The sequence below is a fragment of the Corapipo altera genome, unplaced genomic scaffold (assembly GCF_003945725.1).
Source record: "Corapipo altera isolate COAL_440 unplaced genomic scaffold, ASM394572v1 1, whole genome shotgun sequence".
Lineage (NCBI taxonomy): Eukaryota > Metazoa > Chordata > Aves > Passeriformes > Pipridae > Corapipo > Corapipo altera.
This window is the reverse complement of record NW_020884873.1, coordinates 24,671,233-24,691,776: the sequence shown is the minus strand read 5'-3', so window position 1 is coordinate 24,691,776 and position 20,544 is coordinate 24,671,233.

Below are 20,544 nucleotides of genomic sequence, written 5' to 3'. Positions count from 1 at the left end.
GGCAAGGAGGATCTCTGCTCCGCCTGGGGAGCATTCCGTATGGCCCTCAAGTCATGTACACAGGAGAAGAAGGACAGTGCAGAGATATGTGAGTCTGGGCAGTGAGCACCAAGAGACAGAAGGTAAACCAACCCCCACAAGCCTTCAGTACCATAGCAACCAGATAGTGAAAAATTCAGAGGAAAGTAGGTGGGATGCTATATTTTAGTCACTTACTTACAAACAAGAGGTTTTTTTTTTTTAATAGAAGAGAGCAGGGAAGACCTGCGTGGGCTGAGCACCCTTAAAAAATTGTGATAGCAACAGAGGGAAAGCCTCCATATGCAAATGAGGTAGAGAGAGGAAAGGAAAAACTGTGTCAGACTGAGAAATCAGAGTTGTTTGGGAGGAGTGTGGAGGATTATGGAGGATTATAATGATGTACATGCAAACAGGAGGCTCTGGGATGGGTGCTGGCTGCTACAATATTCATGGTAGCCCCAAGAAGGGCCTGGTGTGAGCAAGCCCAGAAAAGGCTGGAGGGAGCTTGCAGGTCTTCCGAATTGTAAGGAAGGAGCAGCAGTAGATGGTAGTGGTCAAACAGAGCAGCTCAGCTGTGGGCATGTTTGGGGAGGCACACATGTAACTCTGCTGTAGGTTAAGTTCAAAACCTTATTTCTTTTTCTTGATATGTTTTTAGTTGCTCTGGAGAAGGTAACTAAATATGGCTCCTGAACACTATGTTATGTCATGATTACAAACACTATCTCATGTTAACATTGAAAGCACTTTAAAGTGAAGGAGGGTAGATACTTGCTTCAGAGCTGTATCTAGCATCTTTTTACATCTCCTGGGATTAACAGTAAGGATAATATAAAAATTTTACATTAACTTTTTAACAAAGTATTAAATTAGAAGATGTTATTTTTGCACATATTTATTTAAATTTATTTATTGCATTAACTCAAAATTAAGTATTTTACTTTTGTGACACTTGTGGCATGTTTTTTCAGCCACAATACTTTGTAAGCCTTTTAAAAAAGTTATATTTTGGACAAACATCTTCAGATTAAGTATGGTGGTCTTTGGAATGTGATTATTTCATTGCTGGACAGCTGTTCTGTGCCAGTCTTTGGTCGTCTTTCCTTTTTGATCAAAACCAACTTTTTTAAAAAAAATCCCAAACCCATACATGCAGGTGTCATGTGTGTCCTATTTATACAAACCCTTAAAAGAAATTTCTAAAGCACTGTGTTTAACTCAGAATCAAAGTATATTTGTTGGGCAACAGGGATGATAACCTAAGACTATTGGTCATTGAGGATCATTCCCAGAGTGCTTCAGAAAACAACTTCTGAAAATTACTATATTATCTTGTCCATATACCTGCAAAATGAGAAGTAATAGGTTATTTAAGATTATGATGATTTCAGTAATACCAGCTGGGGCTTCTTCAGCCATGTATAGTGGAAGTAAAATATATGAGGTTTTTTAATTAATTCTATTTATAGCAATAAAACTATGGGATAGTAAAATGTGAAAGTGCTAAAGGGAAATTGAAATTAAATGTAATACAAGTATCATTAATGGTACCTTTATTATATTACATTGATGGACTAACTTGCATTGCTAAACTAACCTGCACTAAATAATATTTGTATTCATCACAATAAAGCTGACATGTAATTCATGAAAGAAATTATCTTTTGTTAGAAATCAAATTATATTAGCTCCTCACCAGAAAAATCTCTTTTGTTCTCAGACATCTGCATTAACACCCTTAAAATCAGCTTGTTCAGCTTACATGGAAGCATGATCTTACTACTGCTCTTCGATCCTTTAATAAGAGGCACTGGGAAACTGAATGTTGTCAGCCTGGGCCAGGAGGGCTTTTAAGCCCTCTGTGTCAGTAAGAATGGAATGCTGTGGGGTCATGCAACACACTTAAATCAGTTTTTTTCTCAAACTGGTCAATGTAAGAACAAACAGAAGAAGTATTTATTTACCAAATATAAATACATGACAGTGTTTCGAAAACATTCAGAACAAAAGGAAGTAACATATATCCACATAGCATTTTAGCTTTCAAGATCCATCCATCCTGCAGAGGTCAGCTAGGAAGCTGAAAGATGCTTCAGAGCCTTCCTGTCTGAAGTCTGTTTTGCAAACAACCCAATTTTGTCCGACTACATTAGTGGAAGAAAATCCTGGATTTGCTGTTTTTGCTTCAGAAATACCATAATTCTCCTGATGAGGTTTAGCAGAATTAAAATTCCCTCTGCAAGATGCAGGAATTTTGGGCAAAGTTTCAATGTTTCTGGCACCAGAAATCTGTCTGCTTTATCTAACCTGGAAAAGTTAATGCTTCTTGGGTATGATCCAGAGCTAACCTTATTTTCCTATACAGTAAATGAAAGATTATTTTCAAGGTGAGCTGAGCAGGTAGTTAAGTCATGCATTGTATTTTCCTACTTCCTAAGTCAATGATTGGTATCCCTTCACATTGACGCTGTTATTTTCTAGAAATAGCGTTTTCACAACATTGTTGCAAATAATGTGTGTTGATTACAGGCCTAGATTTTTATAGTAAACAGCATTAACCTAGTTTAGACATGCCTACATGAAAAAGAAAAGACCATATAATATAAACAGGTAATATTTGTAAATATTTTGGTTATGTAAAAAAACCAAAACATAATTTGTTTAACTTAAAAGTATCAGTTTGGGTTAGAACCCTTTCTACCTTTGCAAAAAGTTGATCTCCACATCCATCACAGTATATCTGAATACTTGGCTACAACCCTGAGTTTAGCAGCTTATGCATAAATATGTTCCACAGAAATGAGAAGTGACAACCTATGCAGAACTTGCATCTACTTTTCCATCTGCTTTTCTTCTATTTTGTGTTTTTCCCTTCCTTACAGGGTCCTAGCAGATTCTGCAGAACTTCAGGCAGAAAGCAATTTGCATGTGCAAATGCAAACAGAATGACAATGGAGAGTGAAAGAGCTCAATTTGATTATCTCTCTTAGTTAAAATCTAAGAAAATCAGTGACCCAAGGGGATTACTCAGAATGTCTTAGGAGACTGTAAAAACAGTTACCCTGATAAAAGTCACTTTGAATATATCATTTAACCTTACTGTGTGAAAAAAGGTTTTTCTCTCCAATTGTCCTGCTAAATTCTTGCAAGTTCTTTATAATATCTAAAACCACTAACATTTCTGCAGCTTTGGGAGATGATCTGGATAATCCCAAGGAATCTACATTACCATCTCTGGGGTTTGGCTAGGTTTTGTGTTCCTTGCAGACTTCTCTGGGGATTGTATACACTTAGTGCCAGTGTGCTGATGGATGTTTTGTGATGCTACATAAATATTTTCTTACTTTTTGCATTATATTAAACATTACAGGTGGAGAGTAGGTATTTCATGTCTTAGCTAGGCTGACTGTGACAGACCTTATCAGAAAGGCCAAGTTAAAATGATTACTTCCATTTAAAAATTCACTTCCATTTAGGACACTAAAAAAATGCTGAGAATGCCACATTTTCTTTGTTTATGCACTTTGTGGCTGTGCCACTTTCCCTAAATATTCCATTATGAAAGCACATGGATGTATTCAGAGAAATACATATCAGGCTACAGGACACAGCTTTGTTCTAGCTCATTTGCTGTAGGGTGCCTGGTGTGGTAATTATCAAGTTAAAAAAGGCACTATGTTCTATTTCTGTACAGTCACAAGAGCGGGATTTTATTGAGGGCTATTCCCAAGGGCAGGCCTGTGGGAAAAGTTGTAATAAACTGCCTCCCACCATTGTATTGTCCAGTAGGCCAAAAAAGTAAACAAATACATGCTTTCCTTTTTTTTTAAAGAAACATGTATCTTTGTAATTCTGCTGTCTAATCTCTCTGTTGTTAAGACCAATGCACATAAATAAAAAAACATTAAAATCTTATCTCAGGCAGTTACAGGATCACCAAAAATGAGACTGCTCTCTCCAAAGAGGAATGGTACAACACTGTCCTAATTCACTTTGAAGAGGTCAGCAATATCAATCCCTTTAAAAACCTTCTTCAGTGCCCTTCTAGTACTTCTTTTACTATCAGTCTTCTTTAATAAAACAGTTCTAATTCAAGATGCCCACTCAATAGCACATCATTCAAAGCTAGTGACATATTGTCTCATTTACTAGAAAATCATGCTGAAGAAATAGAAAAAACACTGCATTTTTCCCACAGAACACAATCCTTATATCTTTTTTATTCGTATATTTAAAGGAATGCATAAAACCACCACAACCAGAGTCCATACACCTATGAAACCTGGAAACACTTTAAGTTAGTTCCTGAAAAGGATTGCCTACATGGGGAGAAATACCAGATTATTAAAAAGGGATCAAACCCATAATCTATGTTGATGAAGACAACAACAGAAAACATGGCTCGAAGAGAGACAAGGTTGATCCCCTTAGCCCCAATGCCATTTTATTCTTGTGGAGAAGGCAAGAACAGGGTATTTAGAGGATTTCAGTGGCCTGGGCACAGCATCACCCTTGCTTTATGCAAGAATTGAAATAAGAAATCTAGTCCAGGAATATGATTTAGAAACCCAAGCCATAAACAAAACCACTGCTCTCCTGAAAAACAGCTGGCTTGGGAGCCCTTGACTCTCACTCAGCTTTCTGGAGGTACTGAGGCAGTCTGTGGTATCATACCCTTTTTGACCAAATCCTCTTGGATACTTTTTACTCCCTTACTAAGGAGTAAAAATGATAGCTAAATAAGACAAAATTGAGTTTAAAAAAACCCCACCTTTTTCATCAACCAAATCTGCCCAATAATTATTCATTAAAAAGACTTTACCTATATAAAGGGAAAACCCTTTTTCATATTATCTTTGGGCAATATCAGAAGACCATTCATTATGAAAAGTTCCCTCAAGCAAAGTAAACCAATAGACAGTAGAAGCCTTTCTGCAAACTTTGTTCTTGTTGTATAGATATAATGCTAAAAGTAGAAACACAAACAGGAATTGTGATAGGTGATGCAGACTGTGTTACACAATGTGAGGTTTTGGTAGGTAAGAGACAGGTTCACAAATCCTCTTTGGAATTTGGAAAAAACAAGTATGGCTCCAGCTCAGAGCAAGCAGACAGGGAAGACAAGCTGACAGTGACTTCATTCTGGTTTTCCTCAGGTCCCATCTTCTTTAGCACATAATAAACGTGTTAATTCCCAAATTCTTGTTTAGAACAAAATCGTCGGTTCTCCCTCTGTGATGTAGCTCAGGAAGTGCTTTGCTTCAGTAATGATTTCTCTGCACAAAGTTTCTCCCTATTCTACCCTGCCTTTGACACTGTCCCAGGAGTTTTGGAGTCCTCAGCTAACTCTTCTCACCTTTACTATATATCCCAGTGTATGGAATGTCTACTACTACGCTCCTAACACCCTGTTGGGCTCTGCACCAATCTCAGTTTAGATGCTTTCAACAGAAAAATCACAATAAAATTATACAGCTTTCAGCAGCATACTGCATGAGATTCAGAGGACAATCAGAGGACAGCTTTGAGCTGAGTATTACTCAGCATGCATACAGCTTGTGTGCTTCAAAGTGCATCACCATCTGCAGTGAGAATGTGACCCATGCTGAGCAACTTGGCCTGGACTTCAGGGAATGCTCCCAGGGGACATTGTCATTGGCAGCATAGACAAAGTTACAATCTAGTAATGTGTGCTTTCAGTGAAAACTACTGCTTAAAAAGTTGGGTGCTGTTTAATGGGCAGCTTCAGAGTTCTGGTTGATATGGGTTGGGGCTGTAGCACAGCTCAGAATGTGAAAGTCACAGGTTACAGAAGCCAGTTGTTGCATTGGAAAGCAAGACTTATACCTTGCAAAAAGTGTAGATTTTTAAAGACTGAACCTAAAATTACTAGTTTTTATGACCACCTAAACTCTTGTAAACATAAACCTTGTAATAAGCATGTCTGGATTAACTGAAATAAAGTAGAAAATTCTGCAAAAAATCACATGTTTTTTCTATAAAATTTATTAATCTCTTGCTCTCACATGAAGGACGGACAGACGTACAGACAGACAGAAAGGAGAATTTGGTTTGTATTTTAGTAAATAAAGGCATGAGAGAGGCAATTTTGTTCAGTGAAAAACATCAAGTAAGCTAAGGTGAATAGCTGCATTTAATGCTTCCTTCCCCAGGCATTAATGAAATGGATTTGGGCCAGGATGTTCTCTCTCTTTCTCTCTCATTTTCAGTACCATTGATGTGACATTGAATCTTATAAAACTTCTAGGGATATAAAATTCTTAGGTTTAGCTCAATGTGTATGTGAATACTTGATGAGAGTTCTGAGTTTTCACAAGATTAAGAGGGAATTATTTCCATCTGGCATCTTCAAAATAATAGCCAACATACTTTAACAGGAAGTACATTTTGCATTTCAAATGCAGAATTATTCAAGCAATGACTGAAACACTGTTAATTTCATAGGCTGATTTTGTATCAAATGGTGCTTTTGTACATTTCAATGCTGCTTCATTTAGTGAAAGATGATATCATGTTTGATTACTGTGATGTGGTGATTTTTTTTTTAATCAGGTAAGACTCTGCAAAATTTAAGAGCTTCAACACAACTCTTATACTCCTCCTGATGAAAATTATCTGATCCACCTTATTAGCAAGTAATGCTTAAATAAAAAAACTACTTCTGTTTGAGATCTAGTTATTTTTAGTCTGGTTTCACTCTAAGTTTATACTGCTTCATTCACTCAAGAGAAGTTCTTAAAGGTTTTTCCGAAGGCGGATAGGAATGGGAGGGTGGGAACAGTGTAGTAGTAACTCCTTAGTTATTTGTGCGCTTCCTTTCTGACTAAGATATTTTACTCTCTATCTGTAGTGACCAGTTTAACACATTATGGATTCACATGACAATTTTGTTCACTTAAAAAGGATCCAATTACGAAATCTGGAAAATGCAGTCTTATAAATCAAAATACTTTTATTGTGTTGACATACCCAATCCTTGAGTTGAGCAAGGGAAAAAAGAGTTAACAAGCTAAACATATCTGAAGTGGCTACTGTTGGCTGTTCCTCACAGTATTTCAGAAATGTTCCATATGGAAGGAAGCAGATTTGATAAGTTTCTTCAGGAGGGAACCAAAAAATAAGAGGATGAAAAAAGACATAGAATCTTCTGTCATGATTAGAAGCATTTGGTCCCTCAGGTTTGACAAGTTTGCCAAGAGAAAAAATAAGTTTCCTAAGAAGGAATGCTAGAGAGAAAAGAGAGATGACAGTAATATTATCAGTCTCAGATATGAGAATCAGAAAAATAAAAAATATGAAATCAGTCTTTGCCTCTAAAATTTTTGAAGAATAAATACTATTGTGGGGGTAGAGATCTTTTTGCCTTTGTAACATTTCTGGTTGTTTTCCTAAAATTATTTTGTAGTACTTCTCCAATGAGATGATATAGGTTTAACATTTATATATGGAGTTTGTAAATAAAGAAGTAATTCCGTATGTAAACTGTCTCCTGCAGACAATTGTCATTATTGCATTAATACCATATCTTAATTAAACTTAAATTCCATTGTGAATCAGTTTGGTTTGATTTTAAGTGGAAGGCTATGTGTCACAGTCTTAGTTAATGGCTCTTGGCATTCCTATTCCACCTAGGCTATTAAGACTCTTTTTCTTTATTTTTTTCCTCACTGACATGTTTATGTCACATACCTCTTGTTGTCTATAATAAGTCTTGTAAAATCTTATACTCAGATCTTATATCTGCATCCCCCTAGGCTGATGCTGTATGCCTGCGAGCAGCTGAGTTGTTCTTACAGCCTTCCAGAGCAGATGGAAGTCAGCTCCTTCCTCATCCAGCCCTCCTCCTCATTCCCAGCTCTTCACACCCAGTCTTGCCTGGGAAGGGCCCTTTTGCTGGGTCCTCCTCATACCCTTGCATTTGCTGACCCAGTTGCTCCTCCATGAGAGGAGGAAAAGCTTTCTGGGAGCTAGAAAGAGTTAAGTGGAAGGAAGGACATAACAGAGACATTCTTTGTTGAACAGTTTGGTGGGGATGAACAGAGGAGAGGAGAACAGGGGGAGAAATGGACCTGTGCAGGATGTGGGTTTAGGGGCAGTAGGAGAATAGGGGTGAGAGCTGGGCACACCACATCAAGGATAGGACAGAAGATAGTTGTGGAAAGCCGGTCAGAAACTCTCTGAGACTCTTTAGGAATTGTTTGTGAAAGGAGCAATGCTGGGAGCCTAGGGTACACTGATGCTACCTGTTGTCCCTACCACCCAAGAGCTGTACTGGCTCTCTTCTACCCACCGCTATAATCTGCTTGCTGTGCAAGGTTTTTATTTTCTCCCAGCTTTCACTGAGATCGATGAGAGCCTGAACATCAGCTGAATGGATATTTCTCTCTGTTTTAAGTCTGCTGACTGTTAAGCTGCCCTGAAATGTACTTTTGATCCTGTAAGCTTAGTGAAGGTAGAAGATAGGGCAGATTATAGAAAGGTCTTGGTTTTCTCTTGATACTTTGGTGTTACCTAAGTAGACTGCCAATTTGTAGATTCCCTGGTCTACAACCTATCTCACCCATAAATGTACTGCCGTTTCAGAGTTTACCCCACCTCAATGCATGTAGTAACTTCTAGCAATAATTGATCTGTACACATTTTTATTTTAAAAAAAATAAAACTTCTTGCCTGAGAAGTTTCAAACTTTAAGTGACAAATTACCAGCATGCTTATAAACACATTAAAATGTGAATAGAAACAGTTAAGGTACACAGCTACAAGCCTCTAACCTGGGCTTTATATCAGGGTCTGCTTTTCAAAAGTTATGGAGAATGCTACCTATGGTCTTCCATGGTTGTTTTTGATACTCAGTAGCTAAGTGAGGTTCCAAGAATGGGTCTTGTAATAAAATTTGGCAGTTATGATATGACAAACACCTTTTTACCCAGATATTATAATTTCTTGTGTGTGTATAGATAAATTGTATCTATAAATGTGCTTCTAGTTCACTTCAGTACAAAATAAAATAGATTAATTCAATCTTTTGTGAAATAATATTGTGCCTGAAAATTTTGCTCAAACTTTGAAACTAATAACAAGTTAATGTTTTTAAAGTATATTTACATTATTAAAGGCCAAAATAGGCACCTGTTACTTTTTTTTAAAATTAGGATGAAAAGTTCAGTATATGAAACAGCTGTGGTTTTAGTAAAATTTTTATTCACAATATGATCACAGTGTTTTACTTGCATAACTAGAGAAATAAAAATACCAACAATCCAGTATTTTTCTTGCTCAGAAATACTCAGATATGTCACCTGAGTAACCTTACTGCTGAGAAAACTTTGCCTTCTTTCTTTCTTCCTAGCATCATGTTTTAACTCCATCTACCTTTGTCCTCTCAGAAACCCACAGTTGGTGTTGATACTGTCAACCCTACACTGGATCGTAGATTAGATTTGGAAAAAGCTCATGATTAAATACTTGAACAGTAGCCCCTTTCATCTGCAGCTTAATTTATTATGGACTTGTTTTGCAGACATGATGGAATACCAAACTAAATGGAGACTTATGAAAATCCTCATTGACTGTCAGTGTCTAAGATCTAAGTTCTTTGGAATTTCCTTCCAAATTAGTTGTTGTTTTAATATTCAAAAGCCCTTAATTGTTCTTTTGTCAAGCCTGATGATGTGTGGCTGGGAAAGTCACTGGCTGTGCGAGTTGTTCCTTTTGGTTCAAGACTCATATCATATTGCAGCTGTTAGCCCCCTTCTGAAAAACAATGTTCTAAATAAACATAGACTTAGAAATACTACCCTGAATCTTGTGTAAGATAGTAAAATTGACCATTATATAAACTTTGGTAAGAGGTCTTCTATGGTGGTTGTTCTAGAGTGTCTTTCTATACAGACACTCTTTTTGAATATTGGAAACTCCAATAGTTTCCAGTGTAGAGGCAGAACACACGCTTTTGTATGAAATATATGGAATTTCTGGTATAGAAAAAATAATTTTACAGTGATTATTCTAGGAAAATTTCACATCTCACATGCTACACATTTTTCCATCTTTTTTTTCTTTAAAGTTCATTCAATCTAGTAATTTTAGTCTTTCTTATTACTTGAAATCAATAAATAATTTCACTTAGCTCTTCCTTTCTCTTCCACATCATCTGTCATAGTGTTTGTTTACAATTGTCATGTGGGCTTGTGGTTTGCAGATTTTTTTTCACTGTCCAGTAACTAGTAAGAAATGGAAACTGAGTTCCACAGAGATTAAACTCATACATTTGAAAGCATAGTATATGAGTAGTTTTGAAGTAAGGTAGAACACATATTTTTGTTGTAAGGATACAGAATTAAACTTTTCTATACATTCTACACTGTGATCGACCAGAAAGGAATGCTTTCTCCTTGGGAAAATGGAGGCAATATCTGGAAAAAATACAGAACTCGTGTTTCTGATTCATTACAAGTCCTTTCACTTGTCATACACACAGTATAACACTTTGTCACAACGTCATGTTAACTCACTCCTTTAAAAGGCTGAAAGCTCTTTCTCTTCTCAGTCTCCCTAGGAAATTACAGAAAATTATTTTGTGTCTTGATCCCTACGCGAAAACAAAAACCCATAAAACTTACTTCAGGGTAAAGCAGATTGTACATTTGGTCTCAGTCTAACAGCTATTCTTCAAAAGGGTGAAGTGAAAGTATTTAGGTAGTGATTCATATTCCAACAACTTTTCTATTAAACTGGAGAAATGTAATCACTGACTGTATTTCATTACAACACATTTAATGAAGGGTACAGGGGTACACAATATGAGGCAGAGAGCAACAGGTCCTAAAAGAAACACACAGTGTGGGTATGGTATCCTTCTGGAAGTATGACTATTTTTCTGTATTTTTTGCTACATCTCATTCCATTTCCAACTTCCTTTCTCCCTTGTGTTTTTCTTCACATCATTTAGGTGCCTTCTCCTTGTAGTTATCCTGTACATCTGACTCAGGTGCTACATTTAGAAATCCCGCTTTCCACACCAAAAAGTATTCTAACTTTCTCTGGAATGTTAGAATACCCTCTATCACATTGTTGATTGAGCTGCTAAATGTTGACAGGTGTTGGACCAGACAATCTCCACACAGCCCTTCTAACCTATGTTCCTATCTATGGTTTACACGAAAAAGCTAACTCTTCCTTTCTTCATCTTCAGTTGAGACCAATTTGCTGTGTTCAGCCATTGGAAGCTGGCATTTGCACAAGAATGTTTCATGGGGCTGTGCATGTTCAGATGAAATATGCTCTAATGTGTTCTGCTATGCTCGAGTGTCTGTCCTGCTCAGGCAGGAGGAGATGAACAGCTTCCCAAATACTTTTTGCTGCAATAGGAGAAAGCATTACCATTTGGGGAGTTGTATTCCTGGAAAAGCAGTGAAAAATAAGAAAGCCGAAAAGGCATATTCTGAATCAGACTACAGTCCTAAGTAACAGTCTCATTAATGGTTCTTACTGTAAAATGCTATTTCACTTGCTTTCAGAATTATCTGCACTATTGACAACTTCCACTTTCAAGTTATTTACATAAAGTATCTTTCTCATGTCACTGCTGGCAGCTAGATAGCTGCATCTCGCTAGATGAGATGAAAAAGAAATGGATAGAGCAGGTTGCAAATGAATTCAGAGAAAGCTGAGTTTAATGTGGTGGTAGGAAGGATGAAATATTCCCCCCATAATGTTCCCACCATGCATAAGAACAAATACATCACCACTGGGAATTCCCCTACATGAAACCTTCACAGATAGGTCTTCGCAGTGAAGGTGATGATCTGTGATGAGGTAGTCTGTGCTTCACTACATCTCTCACACTTGGTGTTTGTTTCCCAACCTTCTCTGGCAAAAGGGGGTGGGTCTAAGGGAAAGAAAAGACAACATCAAGATTCTTGAGGAGAAGTCATAGGAAAGAAGAAATTGCAGACCTGCTTAGTATCTGAGCTGGGTAGCACTTTTCCACAATCTCTGATGGAAAAGCATGGTGTCTAACCCTTGTGACTGTCATTGAAGATCTTCCTACAGCTTGAGAGGTCACCAGCACATCTGCCAAGCCTTGTGTTGCCACATTACTCCCACCCATGTCTTGAATCAGCTTCAAGTGCCACATGGTAGATAAGCAAATACAAATAATTCTGAAATATTACATCCTTCCCTTGAACTTAAGGCTTCCCAGAAAAAAAGGAGACAATTCAAATACATAATGATACTTCAGTGTGATTTAAATTCTACTCAAAAGGAGCTTCTTTTGTGCTTTTTGCTTGTAACACAGAATTGGCTGCAGAGATAAAGATATTTTCTCTGAAGAACAAACCTTGTATGTATGTCCATTGGTAATACAAGTCAGGGATTTACAGGCAGTTCTAACATACTTTGAATAATTTAGAGCTCCAAAGAGTGCTAGACTGATGCTATCATTTGATAGTGAGTGACTCTTCATCCAACCAAGAGAGAATCTGAGTGTAAACCCTGTCTAAAAACATACGGTTTTCACTGCAGTTTGCTGCTGAAACACCAGCACCTACTGATCTTATTCTAATGACTCAGAGAGCTCTTTATTATTTTCATTAATTTGCCCAAAAATATAAAACTTGATTACTTAGGATGTCTTTAATGACTGAGGCCCAAAACTTCATAGCATTTTTGCTAAATTGAAAGCATATTTAGAGATCAAATTACTATATAACTTAAATAATGTGCACTTATTGAAGGCAGTTAAATAATATATACTAATATTTTGAAAAATTCCATTAATAATTATATCTATTGAAAACTTGAATAATTAGTTCCCAGATAATGTATTTTACCCTGCTTTGTGCAACCCATTGATCTACAGGGTTTTGACACTTTTCCATTGCTGGCATTTATGTTGCACCAGAAATGTGGATGGAACTATGACTTAGATGCAAAATTAATTTCTATCAAAGTACAGTTTAAATTAAAGCAAAAAAACCCTTTTCCTCTTTATTCACAATATGCAAATAATTTGTATATGATGTTGGACATCTTGACTGAAAATTAAACTGTTTGTACCAAATAAACTTAATCCCTTTTCAGCATAAGTTTACTTATTTGGAAGCAGGCAACATTAGCTCAGTTTTAGAAGGCCCGCTCCTGTATTTAATCAGAAATAGCTACTCTGGAATACTTTTCATATAGACAAACTTTTATCTTCCTTCCTTTCATTCTTTAGGGAAATACTGTACTATGTGAAAAATGCTCATGTTTTAAAGTGATGTACAATTACCATTTTTCAGCATGTCTGTGGAAAACTTCTTAACATTTCTGTTTAATATGTATGACGGATTCTTAACAGAAAACTTCTTTCAGCAGAATCAACTATTCAGCTTTTGGAGAAGATGCAATACGGCTGCTCAGGCTCATAGTGACTTCCTAGCCGAAAAACAAACCTGAAATCGCTATGTCTAGTTTCATCATAAACACTCAAAATAGAAAGCCTTTCAATATACAGCATAATTTTGTTTATTCAGACACTATATAGCTGATCTTACTTGTTGACTGTTGATTTAGTTTTGTATTTTTTCATTTGCAAGGTTTCCAACTTGTTTTTTTTCTGGACCACTGCTAGTTTTAAGAAAAAAAATTCCATTATTCTGGATAATGGAACTTTAAATAATAAAAAATAAACTGGAACATCTAGTGCTGTGTTCTTCAAAAGGTGATAGAGTTCACAGAAAGCACTCTGACACATAAAACACACAAGTAGCAGAAGTTAATTCATATCTATGTTGCAACAGAGGAAAATAAAGTCTTTGCAGGAGTCTGAGTGTTTTGGCATCTACTGATCAAGTTTGGAGAAGTAATAAATATTTTCATCCTATTTCAAACAACAACCACCTCAAGAATGTACCTCTAATTTATAGACAACACCTTTTGGATATATTTTAATAAGCTGGTAGGACAGCAGCAAGTGGAGTTTGCTGGAAGCATGGCCTGTGAAGAAGCTCTGAAGTCATCAGGTTTGTTTAATCTGGAAAAGGCTGAAAAGACCCAATGTGTAGAAAAAATATGTAGAAAGCTTCTGAAGTGAGAAAGGTAATAATCTGTTCTCCATTATGGACTCTTTAGTACCAGCAGGTAAAAACCACTTACTTCAGAAGTGACGAAGATAACACTGACTGTGTACTGGAAAGAGGATGGATTATTCTTCCAGGCCATTTTCCTAAAATACCAAATAAGAAACTGATCAATTTTAAAGCTTTACAATATAGTAGGAGCTTTTGATAAAACATTTAATTTTGTATTTCTAGATACATGGGAGAGGAGAGCTTACAGATAGTTTTAAGTAGGGGAAAGAAAGATAATGTCTAAAAACCTGAAATATGCCTTTTATTACTGTGAGGCTTAGTAATATTTTGTATCTTTGCTATACTACCTACTTATATAATGAGGTTTATCTAGACCACCTTATCATGACAAACCTGAGTTAGATTCACATAAGATTTAATACTATGTCCTTCAAAAAATTAGTTAGGATTTTTGAATGAAAATGCTTTAATATTTTTTTAATGTTTACATTTGATGAAATATTCTAGTTTTTTATTCCTAGAGGTAAGTAGAAAAGGTCAAAAAAGAGTTGAAGAGAGGAACAACAAGAAGTGGATTAAGCTTAAGAGCAAAAGATTGTGAAGAAGAAAAAAAAGAAAAAAAATGGTGCAATACTCCTCGGAATAAGCAATGCATATACTATGCTTGGCTGAATTCTAAATGGAAAATTTTTGTAGACATTAATCAGTTTTGTACATGGTAAAGTAAATATTCCCAATAGATGGATAAAATGTAACTGGTGTTATTTTCTAGGGCAAAAACTGAGTCTTTGTCCTCAAGGTTACAGCAGAAATAAATGATGCATATCAGTGCTTGCAGCAAACAAACTGGGTGACACACAAGGGTTTTTTTTAAATGCAATGTTTTAGCAAAAGTTCTTAAAAACCATTTCCCTTCCATATCTTTTTCCAGCTACAACAGCCAGTGGATTTGGTCATTTTTGCCCCACTGGTGCTCTGAGGTCCTGGCTGTTATTGGGAAACCGTCTGGAATGAGCAAAGTGTGCCTCATGTAATGGAAAACCAGGCAAGAAGGGAGGGTTTAATCTTCTTGATTGTTGTAAATCTAGTTTCTAGAGAATAACTTCAAAACTGAAGCTTGTCCTTTGATGTTTCTGAAGATCTTGTAGTATGACCAAGTATCAGCTTTTGTATTGCTGTGCTCGATTTGTTCTCAGGATGGGTCATTTGCCAGCCAACTCTGTCAGCATAATTGTGTGTTAATTTTTAGTAGCAGACTGCAGACAAATTATTGTCACTGACTGTGATGTGATTTTTTTCACATTTTCAGGTGTCCATTAGCAGTTGTCTTTGCTGAACATTGCCTCTTCCTCCAGAGCTGGCAGAATGTGTGATGAGAGAGGTCCTCAACCCTTGTAGTGCTCTATCACCAATTTCCCCTTCATTTATTAAATAACAGCAGGTTTTAAAGTGTTTCAAGTTTGCCCAATTGATTTGGTACTGAAACAGGTGAGGATGTCTTACCTAAGCTGTTCTGCCAGCTTTGCTCTGAAAACATTAACCTCAGGCAGAGAAGCTGTGATAAATGGTGGGAAACTGTAACACACACTACATCTAGAGACTTTTCTGCAGATAAGCTTTCACTAGAGCTGTGGATTTGGTTGATTTCCAGAAGCGCTAAGATCCAAAACATGTTGAAACGGAAAGAATCTTGTAATGAGACTGGAAACAATTCATGAAAAATCCCGTAAATGGAGCTCAGTTCAAAAATGTTTTTGGCGGCCTTGAAAGCAAGTTGCTTACCTTACTAATAGAGCAGAGAAGTATTTAAGGTCATAAAAATGGTTGTGAAGAGAAAGGATATCCTACACTTTTCAAAGAAATACACACTTGTATTTTCTTCTTTTGCTGCTTACTCCTGAAACAGATTTTTACATTTCCATGAAAAGTAACATCTTATCAAGTAGATGGCACCTTCTGATATTTCAGATACTTTATTTAATTGCCAAAATCATATGATGCTTCCTTCTGTGTCCTGCAGTTGAACTTTGCCCTTACCAGAGCACTGTTGCCACTTTATAGAACCACAGAGAAAAGTTTGAAGTGGAAATTAAATTATTTTTTTTACATAATGATAGTTAATAGTTTTCCGCATAGTAACTTTGCTTTCATATCCCTTTCAATTCAGATTAAATGGTTATTTGCAACGTAAAATATCCATTATAAATTGGCAGATTAAATTCAGGAATCCCTGTGTGGAATTCCATGGTTTATGCGCGAGAGTTTCATATAATTATCTGGTTAATTTGAATTAATAATTTGCTATGATCTCCTTTTTTTTAATGCTTATTCTACTCTGCAGAGAAGTCATAGAATTTCAGAACTTGGCAATAATTTTTTTCCTAAAAAAATAAATTACCTACAAACTTCTAAAACCTAATCTCTTGAGTGCAGAGCTGCTGTACATGAACTTGTTTATTGGGCATTGCTTTCTTGGTTTTGGGTTGCTTACTGTCACTATATACAGTCAGGCAGACTTAGTAGAATTTAAAACATTACCATTTTTGTGAAGGCTATTTATCTTTTTTGCTGATAAAAAAGATTTCCAGTTTATTTTTAAGCCACTGGAATGATATGTAGACATGATATTTACAAAACCATCAGAGAATTTGACAACAATCTCTGACTGCACACAGTCATACTAACTTCCTGCATTATTGCTTACCTTTACATTTTCTTTAGAAATGGTGCTTTTATTTTGCTGCTTTTATTTTTAATATTGGGGATTCCTTCACCCCATCAGAGCACACAAGGAAAACCATATATATTCCTCCTATTACTAAATAACTTAATCCTTTAATGTTTGCCTGTGAAGGAGGGAAAATTAAATAAAGGGTTTCTCAATCCCCTGCTCACCAGACTGGGTGCAAGACCATGCTTCTCTCTCCCTTTGAATCTGCATTGCTGTGCAAAGTATAACACAGTACTCCTGGAACCAGGTCAGATGGAAGCTAAAGGCTGGCACTGTGTGGCTTCCCACAGCCTGTGGAGCAGCATTGGAGCAGCACTACTGTTGTGGGGTGAAGAGGCAGTGGACACTCTTTGTATCCAAAGGCATATGCCTTGGTGTCTGACCCATCAGAGCATGCAAGCCTGGCCCAGATTACTATAAGAAGGTGAAGGAAGTGTTTGGATGGGTGTGTTGTATGTCTTGACTCTGAAAACACATGCTGCTCCCCAGCCTTGGTCAATATGGCAAGGTTTTGTAATGGACACAGAGTTAGAGGTGGGAAGAGCATGGGGCTTGAGTCAACTCGTGGTTGGATAGGCAAGGGCCACAGAGGGTGGTGATGCTGCAAGATGAAACACAGCAAAATGAGCTCAAGTTATAATCAGTCTGGGCAAGACCAACAAAAGAGTCATCAGAGACAAAGGTTAGACTTCAGTCAGTTCACAAGTTTTATTGACAGGAACCCTGTGAGCAAGGACCACTCAAAGACGTATCTGATTAATTTGACCAGCTCTTGCTGTCTTAAATCCGACAGGCAAATACTTTTAGGGGAAAATAGGGTTAACATATTTATGCTGCATAGACTTTGTTTGTTCCTCTGAGGAAAAACTCTGTGGGAATTTCTCTGCTTGCAGCCAGCATGTGTACTGCTGTGCAGTGCAATTTACAGTGAGACTAGCAGTATTCCAGTTATAGCTGACCCCAGAAGTCTAATCTTTTGCTAAACAATTTGAAGTGTTTTCTTCCTAAATGCTAACTCAAATGTTTACTGTCTACATAAAACTGCTAATGGTAAGGCTGCTAAGTGCAAGTGGGATACATGAGGTTTTAATTGCAGAGTATGACTCAAGAGGAGAGTACAGGGAGTCTGGATGGGGGCTGAAGGAGGTACTGGGTAATGACAGAACATAAAGGTGCGTGTATGCAAGAGAAAAAACCTGCGGCTTTGCTGAGTTTCTAGTTTTGGTCCAGGTTGAAATGCAGAAGACCTGTTTGAGTCATGCAACGTGGAGCCAGATTTTTGGCTCTCAGTGAAATAACGTTGGTGGCCTATATGGAAATATAGATGGATTCATCTCAGGAACCCCCAGGGACATAGTAGGTGCATGCGGTTCTGGCACTTGCAGCCACTGAGCAGGAAGAGCAACGGTACTGAGCAGCCAGTGGTTGGGGAATACAGTGCAGTGTGGGATGCCCAGCAACCCTTTTGATCAGCGCATGGGACTTGGCAATCTTGAGGCTCATTCTTGCCAAGGGTTGGATTTGTGAAGAGATTCTGTAACGTGCAGCCATTCCTTCGGGGTATATGATTGAAGTTCACAGCCGTTACCTGTAAAATTTGCTAAATTCAACCACTGTCTCCTGCTCCACCCCCATCAGCACCTGCCATCCCACACTACATTACATGTACATTAGTATGCCTGTTTAAAATTTTGCTGTGTATCAGTGATTCTATTTGAAATGTAATGAGCACCCAATTGTAGCCTGTAACAGCATCCTTCATTCGCACAACTCTTTTTTTGATCCAAAGGTTAGAGCATTTAAAATAAAATCAAGGAAACACAGTGCTTATGGACTGAGGCAATTGGATTCCTCTGGAACAATATGAAACAAGATTTAACAACAAACTGCTGAGTGGTATCACCATGTCAATGGGTTACTTTCTTCCCAACTTCTGGTAAAGGAGGAATAATTGCCACAAAGAACTCTTTGCTTTATTCCCGGGGATGAGATACAAAAGATTTAGATGCTATGTCTCTGCTTTCACTGATGCTATTAATTGGTTTTGAGACACATCCTCATTTTGTCACTTCTAAAGGTGAAGGCTGTTCTGTGTTTTGTTAATGATGACAGGGCTGCTGAGAAAAAGGAAGGTCTAAAATATTTAACTTTAAGAACATGACAGATTAAATAACCTGGGGGGTCCTAATAAGCATCATTCACATTGTAGGAGATGACAAGGTGAAATTTCGAAGATGACATTTTGTCACTTGTGGTAGTCACTTAAACTGACAAAAGCTATACATTCTGCTCTGCAGCTTCTTACTCTAATTGGGACAATTTTACTATCATGCTATTATCCTGCAGAGTAGAACTGGTGACAAACAAAGAAGCTTTTGTGATCTCAGTAGAACATTTTTTCATGAGCTCAAGAAATATCTTGCCAAAAAAGAATGAAAATTGTCCCTGCATTTTGTGACTGGCCAGAAGCCCAAGGCTCATGTCTGTCTGCAAAATGTCTCATCTATATTTTTAGTTCCTGCTTGCTCATCATGAGGTCTTGCAGAAAGGGTCAGAAGTCAGAGGAACTATAATCACATTGGGATTTTTCCTGATACATGTTGCAATACCTTACCTTGGGATATGGCAGAGGAAAAAGAGGCAAAACTTCCATTCCCTCCCTCTTGCAGTCTGCTTTAATTTAACCTTATTTTCTATTACACACCAGTACATAGTAATTCCTTTTAAGTATATAATAATAATACAAGACTTGGCTGTGTTAGCACATGCTACTTTGTAGATATTGGGAAAACTTAATCCATTTTAGAAATGTTTGAACTTCAGAAAAAAAATTATCATCAACAGCTACGTGAAGAGTAGTAAGGAAGTGATTCTATAAGCTGTTAATATAGTGTGAAATACTGAAACAATCCATTTTGTTAAGACTAAAAACATCTTATTTATGACCATTCAGAAACTTTGGGCAAAAAATATGTTTAGTAACACACATGTGTTAACATGGAATAAAATTACACTGTAACATGGAGTGTATGCGGAGTGGGTATATATCCAGCTCATCTAAAATACAGTCATTTCATGGAAGCATTAAGCTTTTAAAATGTATTGCTATCAAGAAAAAGTTGTTTATTATAATAAATGTTGTTTTTCTGCATGACAGAAGTAGGAAAACACCATTATTAATGCTGTCCATGCCTCAGACAAAGATAGCCTTTGTTTTTGTCTACTAAATGAAATGTTTATATTCATTGTTTTGGAGAAACTAAAATTGGAAAACTGGAGGTAAATATTTCTCTCAATCCTTTAGCACATTTAAGTCTTCAGGGTTCAAATTAGGTGGTGGTGGTGGTGGTATGTAGTTAGTCAGCATTACGTAAGGCATCAAAATGTTATGGTTGTGTCTCTTTTGGCTGAAGATTTACATGTTTTCCTGGATTTTCCCTCTTGCACTTTATCTACATACGTTACAATTCATAGAGTCATAGAGTCATAGATTAGTTTGGATTGGAAAAGGCCTTTAAATACCACCTAGTTCATCCTCCCTGCAATGAGCAGGGACATCTTCAACTAGATGAGGTTGCTCAGAGCTACATCCAACCCAGCCCTGAATATTTCCAAGGCATCTAACACCTCTCTGGACAATTTCTTCCAGTGTTTCACCTTCCTCACTGTAAAATATTCCTTCCTTATATCTAG